This window comes from Empidonax traillii, unplaced genomic scaffold, assembly GCF_003031625.1.
Source record: "Empidonax traillii isolate 1590-97213 ecotype Southwest subspecies unplaced genomic scaffold, ASM303162v1 scaffold270:size1067046, whole genome shotgun sequence".
Taxonomy (NCBI): Eukaryota; Metazoa; Chordata; class Aves; order Passeriformes; family Tyrannidae; genus Empidonax; species Empidonax traillii.
This window is the reverse complement of record NW_020955463.1, coordinates 60375-66112: the sequence shown is the minus strand read 5'-3', so window position 1 is coordinate 66112 and position 5738 is coordinate 60375. Positions and strand designations below refer to the sequence as shown.

Genomic DNA, 5738 nt, shown 5'->3' with positions numbered 1-5738 from the left:
TATGGTTTTATGAGGTACAGCACCTTGCATAGGTTAGTTTGTGCAGTTCATCTGCTGCCCCTCAGTTGTCACAGTATCTAGCATGAAATTCCACACATGCCTTTTATTTAGGAAAGAACACAAAAGTATGTTATCTTATTCCTCTGGAATTTTCCACAGTTATTTAGCATGTTAGTTTAAGCATAATTGGTTAGTGGGCTCTTGAAATTTATAACTTAGCAGTACTTATTTACATCAGGCTAAAAGTAGTTCATTTCTGTTGAGGTAAATGTGAAGCATTAGATTGCAAACGTACCTAATCCATCTCTCCTCCCCCATGACTAGAAATCCTGTGGTTAAAATAACACAGCCTCTATTCAGAGCACAAACTTAGAGCTGCTAGCAGGAGCAGGCTTGGGATTTAAACAACTCTCAGCAGATGAGTCTGTTCAAGGGTCTTTTTCGGGTTTGTTTTTCATCCTACTTCTGATCCATGAAAGGAAACCAGGCTCTTTCCTCTGGGCAAGCAAGGTAAAGATTTTCTGCATTCTGTATATGGTTGCATGTGCTTGTAAAGGAGCTTATAAATGTGATTGCTAAAAATGCTGTTGCAAATGCAATTGTAAAAATGTTGCTGTTATAAAGCAAGAAGTGTTTGGCAAATGGCTTCACAACCTTTAACTGTTCTTTTGGTCTGGCTATTTTCACATAACAGTGAAGTGATGAAATGATAAATCTTGCACAGAGAAGCAAAGAGCAGTGATTCTTCCTCACACATTAGAGAGGCTGAGCATGTAGGCAACGTAGGAAATAGCAAATCCAGGTGCTACTGCAATCAAGCCAGACTAAACCAAAACTGGCATTTTGTTAACTGCCAGGTATAGTCCCTCCTGGGTTTGTCCAGCTGCTCTAATCCCTTTTGGGAGGCTGAGGCTGTGCAGGAGGATGGCACTGAATCTGTTTACAGAGTGTATGCTAATGCTGCTCCAGTGTGACTCGTACAGTAACAGCAGAACCGTGCTTTCAGAAATGTTTGGATGCAGTGTGCCAGATAATTAACTGCCTTTATTTGCTCTTATTGCTTTCCAAGTCATAGGGGATGTAGAAAAGCATCATCTTTTCCTTGAATCCTTATTTTATTTGAAATCCAGGAAACAAGCCCGTGGAACTGTACGCCCAGTGCCAGAGTCTGTTAACTCTCCCAGCCCTGTGCTGTGATTCACAGGGGATCCCGAGTACCAAGTACCAAATCCTGCACCACAGTGTTCAAACACAGCAGGTCGAGCCGCTGGGTAATATGGAGACACTGTTACTCAGATTTTTGCTTGATTTAAAAAAGAGCTGCCCCTCTCTGCTCCAAGGGATGGGGCAGTGTGGGTGCGGTGGCAGAACTGAAGCACAGAACAAACGCTGCTCTAGGTGCTAGAGAAAGCCTTGTTTCCCAACCAGAGATGCTCACTTTCCTCTTTCCCTACTTTCCACTCCCTTTACCCTTCCCTGAGTGAGACAGGATGGTTTCACAGTGTCCTGTCTGCAGTCACTGTCCTCCCACCTAGTCCCTGCTGTCCCACAGCCATGTCATCCTGGCAGCAGGCACTCCACTCCTCTGCTCAGCCAGAGAAAAGAGGAGGACTCTGCTTAGCACACCGGATCCCTCACAGCACAGAGCTGCCACACTGAGGGGAAGCCTTTCGGCTGGCAAAGGTGCCCTCGTCCCTTGAGCCAACAGTGCTGCTTTGTCCTGAAGGGAGAAATGCAGCTTTATCACTTGGGTGCCGGCACAGAGAGGGACAAGCAGGGCTATAAGGAATACAAACACTCTGCTTATCCCAATACTCGTGTAAGAGCACGCCGTGGCAGAGAGGCAGCTCAGAGGAGAGAGAATCTGTGCAGAACAAAGAAATGCGGTCAGGCAGGAACTATAAAATTCCAACATAGAAAGTGGAGCTGATGTCATTTTAACGTCCCGAGCAGTGCCAAGAATTCTCAGCTCTGTATCAAGATTCAGTGCAAAACCCCCACAAACTCACAACTTGTTCTTGTGGAAAAATTAACTTTTATGGAAAATATGCATGGGAACATGCCAGAGGAGTGTGTTGCTTTATTTCTTTTATTAATTTTGAATACATTAGTTCAGAGAGCAATCTCATTTTAGCATCAGCTGCCTCTATCCAAGAAGCTGAAGCTGACATATCCTGCTCGGAAATACTGGAGGCGAGGGAACTGTGGTTTTTCGAAGGATCAGTTGTTAGTTGGGAAGAGCTGTTCGAGTAGGAAGGGGTGTGGGAAGGCTCAGTGGGATGACTGAGTTAACGCTTTTTTACTGGTGACAAATCTGAATCGTGATCAGATGCACCTGAATGGAACAGCATCATCAGCTATTATAACTCCGAATGCGTCAGCGGTAGGATCGCATGCGGCTCCTGTGATAAAGGTTACTCATGTCTGTCCTGCTGTAGGATTGTCTTTGCTGCTGCTTATAACTTTGTTAGACTTGAACAGTTTAGACTGAGTTCTTCCAACTTGATTGTCTGCCTTGGGCTAAGTTCTTTTCTGTAAAATTTCAGCCAAAACTGTCCAGCCAGTTTTGTCCATTCCAAGAATGAGCACAGGGAAAAAGAAATTGTTGTCCAACTTGAAAAAAAAGAAAGGAAGAAATGGGAGGGGGAACCTGCTGATCCTTTCCTTGGATAGTTCTTATCCCTCTGCACTTTGGAACTAAGATCTGAAATTTGGCAGCTCGGTATTAGGAAAGTGATTTTTTTTTTTTTTTTTTTTACTTTGCAAATCTCCTCCAATTTGGCTTAGTGATAGCCTTTGAAGGAAAAAATAGCAACTTATTAGGGACGTGCTAGGGCTGAGTAGTCGAAATCCACTGAGATTCCTTCCCGCATGAGCGAGCTCAGCCCAGCATCCCAGCAGCTCCCAGTGCCGACCCCAGTGCTTCTGTGCAAGCAGCCAGTGCTACCAAGTTTCTGCTGATCCTGCTGCTTCCCCACAGATCTGCAGGGACCAGGCTACCTGTGTTCCCTCTGCAGTCCAAGAACCATCCTCAGCTCTAGAAGCAGGATGAAGATGGGCTGTCCATTTAATGCTGCTCAGGGCAGAGGTATTGGGCAATGCAAAGGCAGGCAGAGACCAATACACTCTAATTCTTTCCTGGCACAGCCAGGAGGCAGACAGGGACCCTGGGGACACTGGGCTAGGCAAACATCTGGTACTGGGATGCTAAAGCTGAAGGATTGCATACGACTGGGATGGGGTCACATGGGACTGGGATGGTACCTCATATGGTACAAGTGAGGAGTCAGGGGGCTTGGGAGCAGTGTAGGAAGGTGTGTTTTCAAGGTGTGAGCCATAGGGAGAGTCTGGACATGCCAGAGCCTGACATGAAACCTGAGATGCTCTATCCGTGGTCCCTTTTCGGGACTGTGACTGCTGCCTCTCAGAATTGGCTTCAGTCCCTCTCTCCCTGCAGGGTCTTCTGTGCCAGGTCTTGCTGAGGTTTTCCCCAGCCTGCTGTCAGTAGCTGTAGGGTGTGCCCCCCGTCTGCACATGCCATAAGACCCTGCCTCCTGATGTCCACTTCCATGATGGGAGCTGATGGAAGCTCTGCCTTGAGCAAGTCCAGTGTGCCTGATGCTGAACACTTTTGCACATCCCCGGCCCCAGCTATGTCTGTCGGTCACCCCTCGGTCTCAGCTCACAGCCTTGAAGCACTGCCCTGTGGGACCCATGAAGCCTGCAAGGGTGGATATGGGCATGGGTCTTGCTGCAGCACCGTGGTGGGATAAGAGACCAAGGCAGACCCCTGATAAACTGATGCCTGGTGCAACCAAGCTCTTTGCTTACATGCCTGTCTCTGTTTCCATTCCGTTCAAGTGGCTAAGGAACAACCACACACTTGCTGGAGGTAACAGAGCATCCAGATACTATAGGTAGGTGTGTCACTGTAAGTCCCAGTGTTGGGAAAATCAGTAATTCTTACTAAGAGGAGGACTTGGGAAGAAAATAAAGCCTAGGACCGCATTGAACTCTAAGGAAAAAAAAATAATTCTATATAACATTGCCAGTGAAGACAGTCCATGCTGTACCATGGAATAAAGTTGAGACCTCCAGCAAAACACTGTGTGATCATGTAATAAAGGTATCATAACAGATAGCACAAAGGAGGCCTAATTCTGGCATTTCTTCCCTCATGGATTTTTCAGTCCTAACTGTACTCTTATAGCCTATTTTTATATGCAATGAATATGCAACATTTGGGGACAGATGGTGAAATCTCAGTGTTCATTGTGCCTCTTGACGTGATTTCCACATCGGAAGGTAGGGATCTGCAATCTGCTTGTTTCCGCTCCTGCTGAAGTGTCAGGGAAAGGTGATTTCCTTCATTTCTTGTATGACTATAGACTGTGGAGCATCCTGGACAGCCTCTCCTTCCACAGAGACAGACAGTGAAGTTTCAGTATCCCAGAGTCCCATGCACACACCAAGACTCAGCTCTGTAAAACTGTGTAAAAACAAAGATCAGAAAAACAGGAGTTGACAACGTGAGAAGACCAGAGCTGCCTACAGACAGCTACTGGGAGAGGAAGGAGTTCTAGGAAGCTGTGAGACAGTGCTGGCCAGCATGCTAGGCAGTGCTTGCTTCACACCAGCAGCCTCTCCTTTGTCAAGGATATCACAGACAGTTTTAAGCAGGGATTTGCAGGGGAACTGAAACAGAAAATGAAAAGGAGTGGTGGATACTTATGGGCTTCTGCTCCAAGTGCCATGAAAGAAAATGTATATCCATAACCTTTGATACTGGAGGAATGCGGATGGGTGGAGTGGAGACTGACAAAGGACCAGAGATGTTTATGGGGGATGTCATTGTGGAAGCTGTCACAGAAGTAATAAATGCAGGAGGATGTTGCTGTTACAACTTTGATGAGATGATTACAAGTGGGGAACAACATCATGAATGAAGCAGGCTATTCATAAAGTTTCTCACACAGATCCGAAAGAGCTACATCTTCCTCATCTGCACCCTGGATGGTCCTACTTCATACAGGGGATCTGCCATGTCTTCAGATGCATCCATGAAAGACATGGTACCTGGTCTGCACGACCTCTACAGAATCCTTCAACTTCAGGGACACTTTGGAAAATGTGATTTTTTTTGGTGCTCTGTTGTCTTTCATCTCAAATGTAGAAAGGGATTGAATATGCAATCATATCAGGGAAGAAAAGTTCATTTCTGATAAGGCAAAAGCCTCACCTTTTTCACAAAAATGTGATGAGTCATGCATGCCCAGCCATACCAATCTTTTTCCTCTTTCTCCTTGGGCACACAATCATAGAATCATAGAATCATAGAATAGATTGGGTTGGAAAAGACCTCCAAGATCATCAAGTCCAACCCCTGATCCAATTCCAATTACTATAGCATGGCACCAAGGGCCACATCCAATCTCTTTTTAAAAACCTCCAGGGATGGTGAATCCACCACCTCTCTGGGCAGGCCGTTCCGATGCCTGATTACCCTCTCCGTAAAGAATTTCTTCCCAACATCTAACCTAAACCTCCCCTGGCAGAGCTTGAGCCCATGTCCCCTTGTCCTATTGTTGGTTGCCTGGGAGAAGAGACCAACCCCCACCTGGCTATAACCTCCCTTCAGGTAGTTGAAGAGAGTGATGAGGTCACCTCTAAGCCTCCTCTTCTCCAGACTAAACAACCCCAGCTCCCTCAGCCTCTCCTCATAGGACTTGTGCTCAAGT

The 5738-nt window shown here is 46.3% G+C and overlaps 1 protein-coding gene across 2 annotated transcripts in view; it reads left to right on the top strand.

Annotated features, from left to right (window-relative positions):
- Nucleotides 1–290: 290 nt before the first annotated feature.
- JCAD (junctional cadherin 5 associated) overlaps nucleotides 291–5738 on the top strand; it is a 60175-nt gene continuing 54727 nt past the window's right edge. For both annotated transcript variants that reach the window (XM_027889690.1, XM_027889689.1), the window contains exon 1: nucleotides 291–510. The gene's annotated coding sequence lies outside the window, so the exon portion shown is untranslated. The remainder of the gene's footprint in view (nucleotides 511–5738) is intronic.